We start from the raw sequence: 21,909 nt of genomic DNA, 5'->3' as shown, positions 1-21,909 counted from the left end.
AATGCGACCAGCTTTCGTATTTGTAATTGATTAAAAATGAGGGGGACGGGGTAGGCTGTTTAGAAAGCGAAACGGTCCATAGGTACTGGAGTATGTTGCCTACTATAATTCGGCTCTGATTAGTATTAAATTACTTAAGATTAACGGAATTTTCGAAATTCCAAGTCTCAATTACGGACATTAAAATATAAAATGCAAAACATCTCTGCATTTCATTTGAAAACTCACTATAGAATACAAACATGTTTGGATTAGAAGAAATAGTTGAACAGCTTTTGCAATTAGAAGGGAGTGTACATGATTTGCTTAAAAATGCGTCTCCAAATTTAAGGGCCGCATAAATTTTTAAGTGTTCGTCGTAGTAAATTTTATCCAATAACCTGCGCTATCCAAGGACAGCATGTGCACTATTCAATCGTAATACTTGCTTTATTTTGTTGTATTCTCTCATGAGCTCTGATGTGAAGTGTAGAATGAGGAGCTCTGCAAAAGAACAAAAGGAGGACCAAAGCAAAGGAACAAAAGGAGAACCAAAGCAAAATAGTAGTCTCAATATAGAGATAGGGTCTATGGTCAAAAGAGTACCGTTGAATGAAAATATTTGCGTCCTTTGAGAAACACGATGGGCAGTGGTAACGTACTTTTAGTATTTACTGCAAAATAGCAATCAGATGTAACACGGCCGCCAATCAAACAATCCCAAATGAAATGAAAGCTCACGAGTTAAGGTCATTATAACGATCGAAGCAAACGTGTAAGATTTCTTAAATTTTATTATGTTCTGTATCATCTGACGTGATTTTCTGTTTGAATTTCTAACAGTAAAGTGGATACTACAAAAACAGGACATAAAATAACTTTAATACCTTTGATAATTTAAAAAGCGTAAAAGTTTGTTTGTAAAATAATTTCTAAAATTAAATAAATAAGCCTATATTAATGAAAAATTATATACATTTAGTAAAAAACCGGTAACAGGGCCAAAATCACAGTATACAAAATACAGTGGATTCCGGTTATTTGGGCCACAATCGGGGCAAATCTTAAAAACAGAAACCAATCGAGAAAATAGCCAGAGTTTACTTCGCTTAATTGGGACAGCATGCCGTTTAATCGGGGCAAGGAGACCGCAGCACAGGATATTACTCTACAATTGTCTCCGACGGTACCACGTGGTTCGGTCGAAATTCTGGAAGTCACAACCATAAAACAATAAAAACAATTAGCAGCCACTTGTTTATTGGGCTTTTCTGTTAGTGAAATCTATCATAAACGGACAGTAAACTCGATCTTACTGAATTTGCGATAATACCGACAGCTGGAATTCTGTGGGTTATTATGGTGAAATGTGTTTACACTTCCATGAAATCTTCAATCATATAAAAAAATTAATTTTCAGATCTTCTCTTCATTCCTATTTTTAAAGCTTTGTAACTTATTCCCCCCTTCTCACTTGCGCATATTGTGTTACTTTCAATTTGTGTGTGCCGTGTTCTTTGTTATTGATTGCTTATCTTTTTACTGTTTTAAATTTTAACCCCCACCCACAAATGTCAATGAACAGAAATGTCAACTAGTTAGTATACGCATTGATTATTCCGATTATCACGCATATTCTTCCGATTTTCATGTATCATTTAATTTTTTAATTGGTAAGGTAATAAAGGGTAAATTTGTGCTTAATATATCTTTGCTTTTATAGCCTGTGGATAATATTCCTCCTATTTTCGCTAATTAGAATCGCTGTTTAATAGAATTAAAATTCAATTCACAATGACCGGAGCTTACTGCACATCGTACAGTGAACGGTACTTTACTATGTTCAGTTCGTCGTAACGTGATTTGATTGTACAGTGAGTCTTCTAATTAGTCTATTAGTCTTCTTCTTAGGTGAAGCGTTACTTATTCGAAGTAGTACAATATCATGGCAACTCGTTGTGAAGGTATTCACAATATGAGATATAACTTAAAACGATGCCGTTTTACTAATATTCTGATTTATTCAGATATAGCTATATATTTCTGATGCGCTTGCACTATATTTATACATAGTCTAGACTCTTTCATAGCTTGACGCTTATGCCCTAAACGCTTTAGAGTTGTACAGTGAACCAATTTTAAAGGGGGGTACATTGTATTTTTAACTATTTACGTGAAACTTCGGATAATTGGGGCAGCCGCTTAATCGGGCGAAAATGCACTAGTCCCGATGTGTCCCAAATAACCGGAATGGACTGTATTTCTGTGATATAAAAGGGTATTTGTTAGGAAATTGCTGTTATGTCACAATTTTCGACAGGTAAAATGAATCGTGTTTACAAGTAAAAGGGAAAATGCTTACTTCCAATGTCATAAACAGAGAAATTAGACATCCGTTAATTTTTATACGATAAGCTTGGTTTCCTTTGTTAAATATGGACACTATTGGAAGCCTACAGCTAAAGCATGAATACTAACTATGAAATTGTTGCTTTAAAGTTTTACGTATTCGAATCAGAAGAGAGGTAAACGATGGCATGGAATGGTTCATGGCATTATTATCGCATAAGAAAGGCTGAACTATTCCACTGATGATGAGGAAATATAGATCATTTAGTATTCTAACTGTCAAGGTAAGAAATAATTACAAATTATAGGAATATTTTTCATATTGAAATATATCTTCAGTGGAAATACAGTTTTGTATATTCTGGATTTCTTTGCATAGATATTAACTGAAAATGTTAATAAGATCTACTTATGGAAGGTAACACTTTCCTCTTTAGTTTCGAACCGTAATCTCCGTTCTAATGCCCATAAACACCGTCATTATTTAATTTTCCATCGCTCCAATAGTAGAAAGCAGTGCATAGAAATAGAGATTTAAATAACTCCTCTCTCCTACAGGGGTCTGCTTCTCACATTCCCTGTAATTCAATATGTATCCGTAATTGCGTAGGAAGTGACCTTAGTTATACAGAGGTGGGTAAGAAAGGATGCACCCAATATCTTATCTTCGAAACCAAAACATTGTCCAAAGGATTCTGGGATAGAGGATTAGTCCTTTAAAAACGTCACATGGTTTCTCTCATTCCACCATTCCTCGTGTCGCGACAGCAAAGCCTCCTATTGGCCGTAATATCCCGATGGTGTAGAGGTAAGTATTAGTTTGCCATTTCGTATTACTTCATGGCCACCGACGGCAGCCATCTTTATGGAGTTCAACTCGATCGCGTAACGAGTTCGAAAAAAATGGTTGAGCATTGGTTAATCTACCGAATATTAGAAGGACCAAGATGCTCCGGCAAGTTTGAGCCCAAACCTTGAAGAAACAACTGAATTCTATTATTTTTATGCGGAGATCGCGGGTTTATTGAGCTATCTAGGTAGTAAGCAGCACGAGGCCGCTCATAGTAAGTTTTTCTGCGTTTTATATATAGTTTATCATACTGCTGCTTCCTTCGATGTGGTAAGCATGCTAGTTATTGCCACTTTATTAGCATATTGAATGTAGCAATTTCGCCTGCTATTTATTAACTTCCTGCATGAAGCTGGAGTGTAGTTATGCTAAGCTTGAAAATGTTCAAACAAAATGGTTCGGTTAAATTAACGCGTAGAGATAATGCGGTTAGCCTCAGCCTATAGTACGCCAGCGTGCGGCCAAAGGTGTCTTAAGGGAAGACTGGCGTATGCACATTTATGTACACAAAGTAGTTTATTTTAACAAATTATTATTCTTTTTCAATTAATTTATACTTATTAAAGAGAATTACAGTATTTAGGTTAATTAATAATAAATGACTTTCAATATTTCTTCGTAATTAATTCAGGATACAGATGATTTCAGGCACTGGTTTGGCGATTTATATCGCATATTAGCGGCATGAATCAGTGAGGAAAAACAACCTTTTCCGTACATTTTTAAAAGAAAACCTCCCTATGAGTCCTTATTCTTATTTTCCATTCCAAAAGCGGGATTCGTGAACCTTCAGGTCTTTCATTGGAAAGGCCTCAAGGTTCGAATTCATTCGAGGAATTGTAAGCATTTGTAAAAAAAATAAAAGAAAGCGATTCCAGTCTTCAAATCAATGAATGCTACACAGATAAAAGCAAACTTTAAACTTTTCGATAAATCCACCAATGTTCTAACAATTAAAATTAAAAAAAAATGACAAGAGAATCTAGAATATTTTTAAGAATTGAAATTTCAAACGGAGTAATTAAAATTTGTTAATTCTATGGCTTTCTGTCATGATGGTCACCGTGACCCTTTTATTTTTAACTTTAAACTTTTATGTTCTATTAAATAAATTTTGAAAATGAGAAACAGAATAAATAATTTACCAGGAAAAAAAAACATGAAATCCATTTTTTCATTCAACCTGAGTATCAGAATAATTCCCGTTTAAACTGTAAGGGCAGAAGAAACTTTTTATTGCATTAATAATAATAACATTACATGTTTTACAGCTCTTAATATAGATAAACTGATAATATTATTTAAATAAATTTTGAATTAAACATGAGAACTTGACAAAACAAAATAAATATTCCAAATTTTCTATTCCAACCTCTTTATATTTAGCGGAATTTTAAATTTATATTCTCTTCGTTATCAAATAAATAAATAAAATAAAAAAAAATTCAGTAATGTTTTTTATTTTATTTATTTATTCGATCAATACCAGCATCAATTTTGTCATTCAGTAAGCCAAAATAATTTTTAAGTTTAGATGAGATTTCGTAAATCTAATAAGTTTCAGCAAAAATTGATGCTGGTATTGATCGAATTTTATGAACATTGTGGCAGTTATTCGACTTGGATTTTTTTAACAAAATTACATGCCAGTTTCTTAAACAGATTTATTCTTAGCATACGAAATCAGTGAACAAGAATTATAAACCGATTATTTATTCTTTAATTATTTAAGAAATTTTTATATAAGTAAAGTTGGATTGAATGTCCAAATTGTTCGGGGAAAGAAATTGCCTACAAAATATTCAGACGTTACACTACAAAGGCATTCCATTTTGGAAATATAATGACTTAACAGAACACCGCATACTCTAAATACTAATTATGATAGTAATAATTTAATAAAAATATTAATAAAGATGGACTTACCCTCCGCTTGAGCATTTCAGAATTACCGTATTAACCGCCTGTAAATGTTGCATTCCTGTAATACACAGCTGACCGCCGGGTGGGTTCTTGTATATAATATCAAATCGCTAAATATCCGTGCTCTTTCGTTCAAATAGTACCATAATTTTCCAATTTATACGTAATATTCTTTATCTCATATTAATTTTGGATTTAGCACGTAGAAACAAATGTTTGTTAAGTCTGTCTAGATGAGTTAATTCTTCTTCTTCGTCCAATTTCCATCAGATTATAATTCACTGATAAACAAGCCGCAGTCATTACGAGCTGAGGAGGTCCAAAATTCCGAAGATCCGTTATGATACAACTGTAGACCTCACAAAGAAGAATTCATATGCATTTGAAGTCTATTCTGAAGTAAAAAAAAAACAATAATTAACCCCAGATTTAAGATAATTAAACGTGATATCTGTATATAAAAACAAACACAAAACTATATCCTGCAATATTCTGAACGATGATTATTTTAAAGCATGTGCAAAATGCACTCACTACCTTTGTACTCTTTTTAATCCTAACTAGTACTTGTACCAGTTACGGTACAGTACTCTTTTAACCCTAACTAAACACAATTTTAGCTAATAAAATGTTAGTATTTTTAAATTTTAAATTAAAATACATTCCAAGTAATTATAAATTCATTCAAATCTTGCACTCTGGAGAAATTTCACCCTCCAACTAGAGACGGGTCTTGATTTGAATGTAATTATGTCTGCAAACACAACTCCCATTATTTTATATTTATAATAAGGAGAGCGGGTAGGAGACCAGCAGCTCCTCAATTCAGCGACCACGACCAACTCCCCTCACCCTGCTTTAAGGCCATCTTAATACAAGAAGAGAAAGACATTGGTACAGTACTTATATATATACTATATATTTGTTCAGTAGTACGTACTAGGAATGAGTTTAGGATCAAGGTGAATTTGGTTTATTTTCCAGAACTGGCAATATGTTTTTATCTCACAGAAATAAAATCTAAGAAAAGACGACATTCGGCTACATCCGTATGTGAATCCGGTTTAACTTTACACAAGATATATACTGAAGTATAGGAGATAAACAATTGTTTTATGTAGCGTTTGAGTAGAAACACGAATTGAGTAGACTTAGTCATAAAGCACACGGCGAACATGAGTCACATTTTCCAATAGTTCTGGTTTCGAGTGTCCTCATAATTACAACCAACTGTCTTGGATATCCTCTCTACACCCATCCCGATATCACAAGGTATAAAAGTTGAAAAGATTCCTGCACATAAGTAAAGGAGGAACTGATATAGGCATCAATGGTTAGCTGGCAAAGCACTGTTAGGCAAATGTAAGTGATCAGTTTTGTAACGTGTTACTTATTTATGTTATTAACATTGACGTAACTTTCAGCAATGCAAGGTGGGGGGGGGGGGTATTCAAACACGTGCAAATTATACAATTTTAAAATTATGTATTTTAATATTGTTTGTTTTATATTAAAATTATTTCCGGACCTTTATTTAGAGTTTTATCGGGAAAACCCAAAATATCGTAGTGGCACCACTGTTCAAGTATATATATACTCTCCCCCCACCACAAATTTTCCAACTAACTTATCTCATTTCCATTTTCTTCCGTTTGTAGTCAAGAATGTCAAACGAATTGCATTTATCCTAATAATGAATTTATCAATTATTTCCCCCTTCATCCCTGAGTCAAATTTATGTGCATACTCCTGCCACTGATATATATATACATATAAATGAAAATCCTTTATTTTTTATAAAAGTTTTAAAATTTTCAAAATTTAGAAAACTTAAGTAATGCTTCACTTGCATACTTTAATGACTTTAGCCACCTTCCGGGTTCATATTTCATATCATGACAACATTCAAGAGTTTTCGCGGACGATAAATACATAATTATTTAAAGACGTTCTCACACTAGTTCAATTCTATAATTACACGATTTGTTATATTCATCTCCAAATACGGGGAAGTCCCACGTTTAATAACGGGCTCTACGAATCAAACAGATTGCAAGCTTATAATTTGCATTAGAGTAAATTGTTGACAGGGTTCGTGACACAGTCGTAATTCAAATTTAAGCGTCGTTAATCGGTAACTTGTATAGTTAAGCAGACGGGTAGAAATTAAAAGGTAATTTTAAAAAGAACAGTCATTTAACCTTGTTATCTGTATATGACGGTTTGCTAGCTTGTAATCAAATTAACTTCAATTACGGGATATGAAATACTAATGAGGCGATGCGCAAACGAAATGTAATATCTACTGTAGAGAGCATTCAGCGGCACCTGGTGATTAACCATTAAAATGGCATAAAAATGGATAAAGTACATTAAAAAATAAACTGAAATAATATCGTAATAGCCAAAATGTTCTCATGCCTAAATGCACTGGGAATGAATAAGAAATTGTACCAAATTGGTAAGGGAAAGGGATTCCTTCATTCATTTTTTTCTGATTATTGATGTTAGTACCTTATCCGTTTGCTTACGATAATGATCCAAAAGTATTGTTAATCTGGGCAAACACTTGAGTTGAATGAATACATCTGCGCTATCTTTGGAGTGATTGTTATTTATCGAAATGTAACTTTTCTTAATTTAACAAAAATTAAGCGCTTTCGATACATTAGGGATCCAATTTTATTTAGGAATTATTAATATATGCCCATAAATGATGCTAGAACTAGGGGACATAAATTCAAGTTACGCGGGGAAATGTTTAGATTGGACTGCAGGAAGTTTTATTTTAGCCAGCGAGTTATAAATTACTGGAATAAGTTGTCTTCATGGGTGGTAGAGGCCGACAGTTTGGGGAAATTCAAAGGTCATCTGGATAGTACTTTCGGGTAAGGGAAGCGCATAGGATGATAGGATTAATTTCCTTTTTATTTAATTTTTAATTTCATTTTATTATTTTTATTTATTTATTAATTATTATTATTTATTTATTTATTTAATTTTTGTTTTTATCATTGTTTTGTTCGGATTTTTTTTTTTTTTTTTTTGGCTGGTGCAGCATAAGCCATAGGCTTTCTTGCACCATACGGCCGTTACTAATACTAATACTAATACTAATACTAATAATTGAGCACACTTGCTTTTATGTAATTTTACATATGTATCGTTATTTCACAGATGCCGAAATCAGGCTCCATACTTGTCCAGTTCCTCCTTTCGGCTCTCAAAGATAGAACCTACCCTAAATTGCTAAGAATGGAAGACTGGGGCAATCTGAGTTTTACCCTTCGATGCCACCACAAAGCAAGAGCCACTTGGAATGAAAGACATTGTGACGTGTACACAGTAAGTCACCTCTTTCTTTGCATACTGCATAACTTCAACTCAATTTTAATTATTATCGTTTAATTTACGATCTACTCTTTGTGAATGCTTTCTGTATGTATATTTTAGACATTATTTCTATTTTATTATATTATTTTATAAAATATTTATGTATTTTTTGACCTATACAAGTTGAAATTTTGACGTACACTTTGAAAAATAGAGTACAGAGTATAGTTATTCTATGAACGTTAAAGAATAGGGTAATTAGGTATAGTTATTATTCCAGTTAATTTTTAACCACCACGTACAACGTATTTCTATTACTTCTATATTTGTACTATTTGTAAGAAATTATAATGCAGAATATACCTATATAGCAAACTGATTATAAAGTACTTACTACTTACTGTTTGCTTGTGATGTTAGTGTAATCTTTGGTTTTTGCTCTAGGGATGGGACAAAATAAGGAACCACTATAAACCGGAGGAACCACTCTATTTCATGAATGCAAGGCAGAGATTTTTAAATGCATTGAACAGATGTCGTTATTTGAAGAAGCTGCCATCTCCGGACAACAAGGTCAAGAAGTATAGATTCGTGCGAATTCCGGGTAAGAATTTCCGAGAACTTTGATTTGATTTTTACCACAGAGTCTTACAGACACTCTTATATCGAGGATGGTTCACCGCTGTCAGGCATCTTTAGCCGTTGGAGGGGATCATACGTCGTACTGATGTCATGTGACCATACATTCGCGCATCTTGTATCGACTTCTGCAATGTGACTCTTTTTTTTTTTTTTTTTTTTTTGGTATTTTTTATACGATCTCTATAAATGCCCATTATACGAAGTTTCTCGCTGTCTCCTCATTTTATCGTTATTCTAGGGTACAACACCATCCAAAATTTGTCCCCTTCATCGCAAGCTGCACAAGTTACACTGCGTGTTCTGTTAATTTTGTCCAGCAGTGTACAGTAATTGGAAAACTGATTTCATAATGTCTGGTTTTCATAGGAATTAAAAGATTTTTTTAAAATTTACAAGAAACATGTAAATTAATATTACTCAAGGTGGGACTTATAATGATTTTTCTAGTTTATCTGTGTACACGGGGAGGTCTCACGTTTAATACTGGGCTCTACGAATCAAACAGATTCCAAGCTTGTAATTTACATTAGAGTAAATTGTTGACAAGGGTTCGTGACACAGTCGGAATTCAATTTTTCAATTCGATTTTTTAAAAATTTACAGGAAACATTTTTCGTGTGATGTGAGCGAAGAATACACGAAGGAAATAGTTTTTTCCCTGCTTCCCTTGTGTATCGTGGCCGTGAGATCCAACCAGATAGTGCGGCACCATCGTGATATCCAAACCCGAGGCGGGATTCGATCCCTCGACCTTTGGGTTGTGAGGCAGGCACTTTACCTACCCGGCTAGCCCGGTCGGCAGGAAACATCTAAATGAAAATTAATCAAGGTGGGACTTATAATGATTTTTCTAGTAGATAATCATATCGTTTTCTTCTTAAAGTAATTTGAGTGACTTTTTTTTTTATTTTCTATAGCAAGATCGCAGTGTAATATTTATTTTCTGTCGCTTTATTTATTGCATAATAAATATAAATATTCTAAATGTTACTGTCCTGAAAGACGACTAGTTTTAATGAGATGGAAATACGTGCGTCAGTGAACAAATATCTGTTCAATAATAACGGTTTTTTGTTTGCACGAAGAGTTGATCGACACTGACGGAATCCATACTGGCGATCGTTGATCAGACGGACGGTTTCTAGGTAGTTTAAGAGTTGGCGATTAATTGATTTCTCCATTAATTTAGAAAGAGTAGAAGTAATTGCAATGGGACGATAATTGGAAGGGAAGGATTTGTCACCCTTTTTAGGAACTGGCTGGATATGAGCAAATTTCCAAGCAGAAGGAAAAACACCTTTGGAATAAGAAAGTGAAAAAAGGCGTCAAAGAACAGAAGTATGTTCAGGAGCACAGGTTTTGAGAACAAGAGGGGAAATACCATCAGGACGTACAGCTTGCTGAGCATCAGGTTTCGTCAAAATCCTTCTGACATCCTTTTGACGAAAGACCACAGGAGGCATTGAATGGGGCGTGTTGGAAATGGTGGGAGGTGTTTTACCAAGATCATTAATACATGAGCTGGAAGAAAAATGGGATGCTAGCAGGTCAGCTTTGTCCATGGCTGAAGTGACAACAGAACCATCTCGTTTTGAAAGAGGTGGGAGCAGAGATGGGCAAAAGTTGTGGCCAATAGCTTTGGCAAGAGACCAGAATGCTAGGCTACCATTAGGGCAAGAAGCAAGTTTTCTACACTTAGCCTGTTCAAAATCTAGTTTGGACTGATTAATAACTGGTTTACAATTGTTGCGAGCTAATTACGATATGCAACAATCTTCTCTTGAACAGCCTTAGCACATTTATTGGAAAACCAAAGTTTAGATAAAGAACGAGATTTTAAAATGGAGTGTGGAATAAAGGATTCCATGGATTCCATTCTTACAAGAATAATTTCACTGACACGATCTGAGCAAACGTTGACATCAGAAGTTTTGAAACAGTAATCCGACCAGAGAAAGGAAGAAAAGAAATCTCGCAGGTCATCCCATTTTGCATCCTTGTAATGCCAAACAACACGAGGTTGGGAATATCCATGAGATAAAGACTCCACTGGAGAAGAGACAATCACCAAGTTGTGATCTGAGGTGCCTAAAAAAAAGACCACTCACTTCGACCGTGTACTTAGAAGTGTTGTTTGTCAAAAAAAGATCAAGCGTGTTGGCTGTATGGCTAGGACTGTCCGATGTTCTTGTAGGTAAATGAACAATCTGTGCGAGGTCATTAGTAATTGCAAAAGCCCCAGCATCTCGACTGGCTGTGTCGGTGTGACTAGAAAACGGAAGCCAGCTGGAGTTGTGAACAAAATCACAAGGAAAATTACCTCACTGTTATGAAAGTTGGACTGGAGAAAGTTAAGTTGCAAAGAGAGGAAGTCAAAGAGCTCCAAGTGATTAGTGGCGTTGGGAGAACGGTAGAGACAACAGATGAATTTGACAGAATGAGGTAGAGAGATTTTAAGCCCGAGAAGATCGAAAAGAGGAGATTCCAAATTACCAAGTTTCTGACAGGGAATATCAGAAGGACACATGCACAAGTACCACCTTTGAGGCGAAAAGGATCATACAGCGAATAATTTGGGCAACTGAGATGAGCAGTAGTTGAATCAACAGATAACTGAGATTCTGTCAGAAAAAAGTATATGGGGTTTGGCAGACTGCAAGTGGAAATGGACATTGGACGTTGGACAATGGACGTTGAGATTAGAACTGAGACCACGTATATTTGTGAAATGAACTAGGAAGTGTTTGGGAGATTTAGATCTTTTCGCAGATAAGCCTACGCTATTAGTTTGACAATTCAGAGTGTATTCGATAGTAAGAAAAAGTGGGGGACACATGCTGTATGAAGTAATGAAATTTTTTGGATATGCCGTACACATGGTACAGCATATCCAAAAATTTCCGTACACGTGGTACGGCATATCCAATAAAAATATAAGAATACACCCAGATCCTTGACATAACGTGTGCATCGACAATGCCCCCCGAATACACACTACTCGGACTCCCTCCAATCACTATCTGGCAGAGTAGAGATAGCAAGTACAACTTGTCTGGCATATCTGAGAGAATTTCTGCGACAATCTCAACGACCAAATTGAATATATTATTTTAGGATTATTATTTTGAATTATTAGGATAACTAAAACAAATTCGAATGACAATAAACATTGAGTGAGCAGAAGTTATCAGTGCTCTCTAATACTGCTCAATCTTTGGCATTCTCTTTTACATTATTGCTCCATTTCAGGCAATTATTTACTCAATTATTACAGATTAGTTAACTGTAATTTTTGCAATAATTCTTAAATATTATGAGGATGTGCAGTCAACTTGAACATTCTTCTTCTTTAGTTATGATTTTTTAAAGTTAAGTGGGCCATCTTAGGTAACTTTCCCTGCGTGTTTTTATATTTAGCTAGAAGTACTGTATATCGAAAAATAAAATCTGAAATTCTATTTTATTATCATTTCATTACTTTTTTTTGTTTTAAAAATGCATGCTTTTATAACAGATATTTGTTCAAAGATAATTCGAAAATAAGGGAAATTTATTTATTAATGTAACTATAATTTAAGGTAATTAAAAGCTTTCATTTAATTTCAATAAATAAAGAGCACGAATTGGCAAAAGTTCTGTATACGTATTTAAAAGGGAACTGAGTTTACTAAAAAATTCATGAATCGCATATTGTGAATGGAGTCACAAGTTGCATGGTTCTGCACTTAAATAAACGGCACTGCTCCTTAAAAGCTGCTGTATGCTGCTATTCATTTGTATAGTGCTGTTATCCGTGTGTAATGTGCCTATTTGAACTGCTCGCATTCAACAGAACGTATACACATAGATCACCCTACAGATTACGTTCACTAGTAAAGGGCGCGAAACTTGAGCTGCACGAAGTGGGTTAGGCGATTCCTGTCACGGGTTAGTGAAGGTAACCAATGAATGTGCTCCATTACCCACTAAATTTAATTTTCACTGAGCAGTAAATATTAACTCCATTACCTTGTTATTTATTATTATTATTAATATTGAGAAAAAACCTTAAACGTATGTGTTCGGTTATTACCTTAAAACGGATTTTTAAAATTCATTTTAATTCACATTTGCCTATATTTTATTTTATTAATTTCTAAACGTGATTTAATTAATCATTACATGCGTATAATTAAAATAGGGAAAAATTTTGCACATCAATTGTCCACTTCGGCTAATTTCGGCCCTTATGAGTATAGTAATATTTACGCCCGTTTTATCAATTATGTTCACTTATACGAAGGTCATGAGATCAGTGCAGTAATTCCTAGATTAGAGATTAGAGATGAATTAAAGATTTCCAGTAGAGTTGAGCTAAAAGCGAATTTTACTTAAAATTGTAACTTATGTTAGCATAGAAGATTATGGTTATTTGGCTAAATTTTCGCACTGATAATATCGTTGGTATTAGCCTGTTCGTACTTATAGATCAGTTTTAATTGTTTTTGTTCAATTTTTATCGAAATAAAAATTGAACTTTTAATTTGAATTTTTATTTTAATAATTTTCGCCTGCTCTAAATCCAATATATTCCTTTTCATAGAATGACAGCGACGTTCCAGCATTTTATTTAATTTTCAGTATTCACAATTATTAGTTGTAAAATAAAGAGCTAAATGAGAAATTGTCTTTATCAAATCTAGTGGAAAGATATTAGAACAGTAAACGTTCTTAAGCAGCGTATAAAAAACATAACATTAAACACTAATTGTTAAAATTATAAACAAAATCTGCAAAATTGAAACAAAAGTCAATCCATGCCGAATTTCTTAAATTTAATTTGCTGAAGACGTTTTATTAAGCGTAAGTCCTGTGTTATAAACTTCTACGGTTGAAAGACTGCCATTATAGGTTTTTGTTGTATACCTAATTTTATACCAATGGATTAAACTAATACGTTATAATTCGATATATGTTATTTTACTGGACCGAAACGTTTACATAATACGAACTCGTATAGGATTTAACCTATATCAGTACGTTACAACATATATCAAAATGATAAAACCTGTATCAACAAGTTGCAAAATTAAATAAAATATTTAACCAAGCCACTCTAGAAAAAAATCAACATATCATGCAATCCCCAAAAAAAGAGGAGGGAGGCTTAACACTGGATTTCGCAATACAGAATAATAAAGAATTTGAAATATTAATAAAAGGAATACAAATATATCGGTATTTATTACTCTAATGAATTGCAGAGTGTATTTAACTCATCACAATATATCTATTTAACATTGACAACATTTCTGGATTCCGTTTTGAATCCTGCGATCTGACCTAATTAAAGTTGATTTTATAAAAAATACAAAGGTGAAGGTTACGCAAGGTTTAAATTTACCGCAGTTACAAATTAAATCCATGCACCTCCAAAGCAGATCCTGTTTTAATACCACCTTTAATAGAAGTCCTTTGTAACACTGTTTCCAAGGTTCAATTTTTAAATATTTGATTTGTCCTATATTCAGAAAAATATTAAACTTTGTTTACAAGGTAAACTTTGTTTATGAAATCAAACAAAATAAATATATAATCATGTGAATGTAAGTAATTAGATTTAAGGTACAAATTCTGAATGTGATGTGGTATACGATTAAACCAAAACCGTTCTTGAATATATAGTGAGATGGGCAGAAGGATGACCGTACGAGGAAAGACTCCGATTATGTCGGCTGCAGAGTTTGGCAACCAGACACTTCAGGGTTGACCTGATTGAGGTTTACAAGGCTCTGAGATTAGTAAAATGGACGAAGGTGGAATTCTTCTCACTGTTATAAACAATTCCAGAACTAGGGGTCATAAATTCAAACTACAGGGCTTCAGCTTTAGATTAGATTGTAGAAAGTTTTTTTTTTTTTTAGCCAGCGAGTCATTGATTGCTGGAACAAGTTGCCCTCTCAGGTAGTTGAGCCTGACAACATTAGCATTAGTAAAGGCATACGATGCAAGAAAGCAAGCTTAAGCAGCATCAGCCAAAAAAAAAAAAAAAAAAAAAAAACGCTCCCATTTCACCCCTCCTTTCGTTCCAAATTTAGGCTATTAGCTTCCAAATATTAGCTTCCACAACAAAAGATGGAAGCCTGTTCCACCAATCAACTACCCGCTGGCTAAAGGCAAATTTCCGCACATCTATTATACAACTATCTTTCCTCAATTTGAAACTGTGCCCCCTCAGGTTCTTAGTCTGAGCAAGAGGAAGAATCCCATCAGCACTCAGCTTGATCAACCCATTCAAGGCCTTATACACCTCAATCAGATCACCTCGCAGGTGCCTACTCTCCAGGAGCGGCAATTTGCAGAACTTAAGTTTGGATATATGGATTTTTTGAAAGTATGGAGTTTTCATCCAACCAACAGACAACGGGACCACATAATCCGCGCAAATTACAGACACTATATACTGACAGCATCATTTAGCGCTTCACACACACACACACACACACACACACACACACACACACACACACACACACACACACACACACACACACACACACACACACACACACACACACACACACACACACACACACACACACACACACACGTTGTTTGTTCACGATATTGGCCTTGACTTTGAATCTACAAAGATAAATTATATATTATTCGAAAACTCGCAAACAATACTCCAATTTATGATATTAATCAAAATTCAAATAAATTAATTTTATATTACGAACGTAATAAATTGATTAGTTTGGGCAAATGGCTAGTTGACATTATAAATTGGGATATTACAATCACAATGACATCGGCTGAATGGATAGTCTAAGGGATAAAACAGTTTCTATTATTATTATTATTATTATTATTATTAGCTATATGGCGCAAGGAAGCCTGAGGCATATGCTGCACCAGCTAAAAAAAAAAAAAAATTCTGAATTACCCTGAGAGAGAGAGAGAACAAGAGTCAGAAGTAGAAAGGCATCACCAAGAGAGGGAAGAATGATGATATCCAGCTCGGGACCCTGGGTGTGCCAAGCCCATACTCACCAGATGTGAGCCTATGTTTTTATTAATCCGGATATGAGAAATATAAATATCACCGAGAAGGAAATTTACTGATTAAAAACTAACCACTTAATATTAAACCAGAGCTTATTTTTTATTTTTATAATTACCCCACACGGCATTCTGCATCAAAACTACCACAAGTCTAGAACAGACAACACGATTTTACGACAAGGCGAGCGAGACAATTGTCTTGCACCGGCGCTCCAGCTGATAAAAACATTTAGATATGCAAGTTGCCAAACGGAAATTCAATCGCAAAATTCACACAAAATAGTCCGAAAAAGTTGAAGAGAAACAGAGATAATTATATTTCGTTGGGATATAGCTTAAAGTGATACTTTTACATAGAAAATTGCGTGGTTCATGAACTGTCTTGGCTATTTTGCGGATTAAAAATGACGTTGCCAGAGAATCTGACAATAGTGAAATCAAAGCCACTTTTATGGGCTTTTTTCACTATGTGGTTAAGTTAGACGGTTTCAGGCGTAGACAGCAAGGTTTCTTTCCATGGAAACTCCAGTTTTTTGTTCAGTAAAAGTTATACCGATCACAGAATACACGCAGTTTACTGCAATAATACTAATAGATACCATACATTTACGGATATAACACACGTGGGCTTTTAAGTTCGGTCTTGAGTGGCCCTAATTTGACACTATTTTTTTTATCAACATGTTTTATAAGGTAATGCATTTTTATGGAAATATGTTTGCCAATAACGTAAATAAATTAAAATTCAAGCATAATACACAAAAATATAATGCTAATTGTCATTTTTAAATAACTTCTTTTCTTTTATTAACAAAAATTACTCATATCTTTAATTTCGTAATAAAATAATTTTGAAAACTTAATTTTATTGAAAGATATTTGAAAATGTATGCTAGAAAATGTTAGTAGTAAGGACTAGTTATAAGTTTAACATTCTTTTTTAAAATTTTGATACATTTTACATTAACCGCTCACTATAACATATAAAATAAAATTGCACAAGTTTAAATTTGCTATTTTTGCGTTACATCAAACACAGGTAAATACAAACACTTTTATAATTAAAAAAATGATATAATATGTATTAACAGCAAGTAAACAGAAATATTCATTTTATAAATTTTATATTATAAAAATGAAATAAAAATATAATTACGCGATGTTTTTCATCAAAACATTAAAGTTAATAAAATGGTTTACTACTGAATATTGCATGAGAAGTACAAATTATATTGTCCGTATTACTAAAACACTTCGATTGAGAATATAATTTTGGGAATAGACCTAATATTTCACTTTATATAAGGACTAAATCTTCAAGGTTTCATATTATTGGCACTAAGTAATCTCTTTTATAATAAGAACATAAAAATATTTACACCTAATAGATTTTATAATAGGTTATTTTACACTGGGTCGTTCTGTCAAAGTAGACTGGTCTGCGCGGTAGCACAGTGATATCGCCACCGTTCTCCCCACACTGGGTGGAAAAGGCACGGGTTCGAATCCTGTCGATGACACAAGGAACTTTAATGGGCTTTTTGTCACTCCATGACTGAGTTAGGTCCCCCCCCCCAGAAAGTGGGGTTTTTCGTCCAGCAAAACAGACAAGTCGACCACACGAAATTAGTAGACACGGCACGGCATATGAATTTAAATATTCGGGTGGCCTAATATAATAGTTTGGGCTTTTTTTTTTTTTTTTTGTTAAAGTAGACTCCTGATGGCGATATTCACAGTCGCATTAACTTAACAACAATACTCCTACACTGAAACAGCAAATCCTTTGTCTTGAATCCTTTTTGTAACATAAATTTTTAATATTGCATACGCTGTCATTAAGCAGAGACTGTAGCCAACTAAGGAGGTAGTGCCGTAGCAAATGCTATTTTTATATTTAAATTGGCGTCTCAGATCAGCAATCTGAAATGTGGCTACTCAGTATGACCCTAGTGTACTACTGGGATGCATGCATTTTAAATCGCATTTTACCTTTTTTATGAAAACACAAAACACGAACGGTATTAGAACTTATAGTACTTAGTACCATGCACGGGCTGAAGGTTGAGAAGATGAAAGACGATACATGTTGATATTAGACTTAAATTTCTGGAGAGTGTAATTTTCAAGAAATAAGTGTGGAGGGAGGGTTGTTCTGGAAAACGAAAGTTAAAGGTAAAAATGAGGAAGAAGAAAAGTTGGTTCTGTGAGTTTGAAGTTAGCCTGTAAAAGGATGTTGACTGCTTGCGGAACGTGGTTGGGAAGAGAACTGCTTGCGGATTGGTTTGGAAAAGAGAGAGAGAGGGGGTGGAAGAGATTTATAGAAGTCAATTTAGAAGAACAGTGCCCATGGAAGTATCTGCAGAAAAGGCATGCAGTAAAAACAGTGTCTATGAGACAGGGAGCTGAGAGACTCCGTAAGTGATGGGTCATTAAATAACCTAACTGCCATCTTTTGAATGGAATCTAGAAGCCTGAGAAAGGTTTTGGGGACACCGCCCCATATGTGGGAACAATATTCCACGGTTAGGCAGATTTGAGATTTGAACAGAGTAAGTAGCTGTTTACAAGAAAAGTAACACCAAGTACAGAAGAGAAAACCCAGTTTTTTAGATAGAAAGGAAGCAATATGCTTATGTAATGTGCTTATGTCAAGAGAGATTAGAAGTCAGGGTAATCCCTAAAAGAGATATGTGGTCTTGTCTAGAAATCTGGGTGTCATCTAAGTTAAGCATAGGAGCAGAAGAATCCTTTTTCCGAGATATAAGACAGGACTGAGTTTTCGAAGGATTGGAATCAACTAAGTTTTCTTTGTCTTACTGGAGATCAGCATTTAAAGAATTAGTAGTGGATATTTGAGAAGTTGAAGCTGTTTGTGAGGGCAACGTTTCTCAAACTGGAAGGTGGAATGTACTGTGCTATCATCAGAAAAACTATGGATAGGATTTGCAATCAGTTGAAGGAGGTCATTAATATAGAAGAGGAAAAGAACTGGGCCTCGGGAAACACTAACATTGGTGTTGAAGTTAGAAGACAGAAATCCCTCCACCCCCACCAGCAATGGACAGTCAGAGGGAAAGTGGATATCTAATTACAAAAATCAGTTAGAAAACCATAAGATGAAAGCTTATTTAGGAGACCTTTATGCCAAACACGATAAAAAGTCTTTGAAATGTCAAGAGCAAATGCTTAAGAGTCACCAAACTTTTCCATTGAATTTCTCCATAGATGGATAATCTAAGTTTGTATATCACCATTGGATCGACATAAACGGAACCTATATTGGCGATCATTGATCAGATGGAGGTTTCAAGACTTTGTATTTGGCGTTTAATGGGTTTCTCCATTACTTTTACATTGCTTTAGAAACAGCAGAAGTAAGTGCAATGGGACGGATAATTGGATAAGGGGGATTTGTTACCCTTTTTAGGAATTGGCTGGATATGAGCATATTTCCAAGTAGAAGGAGAAACACCAGTGAAATAAGAAAGTTTAAAAAGGCGACATAGAACAGGAGTAAGCCTAGGAGTGCACGTTTTGAGAACAAGTGTAGAAATATCACTACCACGGAAGCTTTCTTGGAATCAAGACTGTTAAAAATTCTTCTGAAATCTTTTTGATGGAAATCACAGGAGTTACTGGGAGTGGAAGGAGCTGGTTTACCAAAGTCATCAATACAAGAATTAGAATCAAAACAAGATGCTAGCGGGTTGAGAGGTAGCAACAGAACCAACAGGTTTTTAATAGAGGTGGGAATGGAGCTAGGTAAAAGTTGTGGTCAAAGGACAAGAAACATGTTTTCTACTCTTACCCTGTTCAAGATCTATCTTGTATTGATTAATAAATGCTTTACAATTTTAGCAGCTTTGATGCTGGCAGAAAATGAACCTGGAGATTTCAATTCAAGCCAATTTGCGATATGCAACATCTTGAATAGTCATCATTGAGATTGGAACTGAGACCACGTATATCTATGAAATTAATGAGCAAGTTAGTGTAAAATTAAAACATGTAATACCTTTATTTCCCCTTTATACTCCCCCTGACTTCAGAGCAGTTTACAACTTCATTTCCATGACAATTAAACTGAAACGTTCTCAGTTAACAATGGCCCGGAATTTTTTGTGGCAGTATGCTGATTCAATCGTGGGACTTTCTATCAGTGACCACATACGTTATTCCAGGGCCACAGTCACCCCTTTTTAATCAAGTATATTACTCAAATCCAGTGATCCCACAAGATATGGCAAAATTCCTGTAATGTCTTATAAACTCTTTTGCCCTTATTTGGCCTTTTGGAATCGTCTTCATCTTTATAGAAATTAGCGGACTAGAATCCCTTTTCAGAGCTAAAAGCAGTTATTAATTTGCATTACGTTTTGCTGCGATGAGTGCTTATAGCCATTTTAGGCGCGTTAGCATATATGCGTAAAACGCCTATTGTTTACACCGTATCCGTCCACATGTAATAATTCGATAATTATGTAATAATTATCGATATGTAATAATTATTACTCATATGTAATAAATCATAGTCGATGAATTTTCATGCATTCTTATATTTGTCTCTTTTAGAAAGACATGTCGAGCCTCAGCAAATTTCTATAAAAATCGAACCAACAGAGATCGACAATTATTATTTCTTTCTTTTTGTTGCATTGCGCTGATTAGAGAAATGAATATGCAATATGGCGGATGCCCAGAAATGAAATACCTTCGGGCGTAAAAGTGGTGTTTTTGTTTTAAATCATGAATTATTACTATTTGTTAAGACCCTGCAATATAAAGTACTATGTACATTAACTAATTTATTTATTTTATAGATGACTGCAAGCATCTCGTGGCTGCTGGACGAAATGTTTTTCCCGATTGGAGCCTTAAATACAGTAGCTGTCGCTTTCAGGAGAACGAAATAGATCATAGTAATCAAGGTGATTCTCCAAATATTGTGAAAACTGAGTCCCTTCCAGACTGTTGTTTTGAAGAGCAGAAGATGGAAGACTCCTTTGTGTTCGGTAATCCGCAGTACCCTGTTTTTAGTGACCATCGATATGCCTTCTCAACCACGGAGAATTACTACCAAACTTATGCAGCAGAAGACGATTTATACACAGGATCCAAAACCTACGCAGAACTGTCCAATGCGGTAAATGGTTCGCAGGTATCGTCACCATGTACTCATCTTATTTCGTCTTATGGTGTTCAGCAGGCCAACGAAAATGAACAGTTTGAAACGCATATCAAAACAGAAACAAACTCTTATTTGGTGCCTTTGAATGAAACGGACGGTGGGATTTTAGACATCCCTGAACAGTTGTTACTCAAAGAATTTACCTCACTGTACAGCACTAGTGATAATACCGTCGGTGAGATTTCGCAACTTTCAGAAAGTACATTATTAGAAGACTTCCCTATTCTGAAAGACATCAAACATGAACTGCGTTTGTGAGAAGAGGGAATTTTTATGGTTCCCTGAAAAAGAGCCCACACGAAAATACTGCACATGAAAAACCCCACTGTCATAAATGCTCACAAGAAAAATACCCACACGGAAAATTGCTCACACGGAAAAATGCTCACGTAGAAAAATGCGAACACGGAAGAATGATCACATTATTTTTAGTTTACAAAAAACAAATTATTTCATATTTCAAAACGCAACAAAATGCTGAATTTATATATTTTATTTCTACTTCTATACGATGTGTTTTAATATAACTTTTGATTTTAATATAAAGTAGAATATTTGGATGTAAATGTTTCTAAGGAAAATTACAGGAAATAAA

Source organism: Mastigoproctus giganteus, chromosome 1 (assembly GCF_048544385.1).
Source record: "Mastigoproctus giganteus isolate SK-2022 chromosome 1, ASM4854438v1, whole genome shotgun sequence".
Taxonomy (NCBI): Eukaryota; Metazoa; Arthropoda; class Arachnida; order Uropygi; family Thelyphonidae; genus Mastigoproctus; species Mastigoproctus giganteus.
This window is presented reverse-complemented; position numbering follows the sequence as displayed.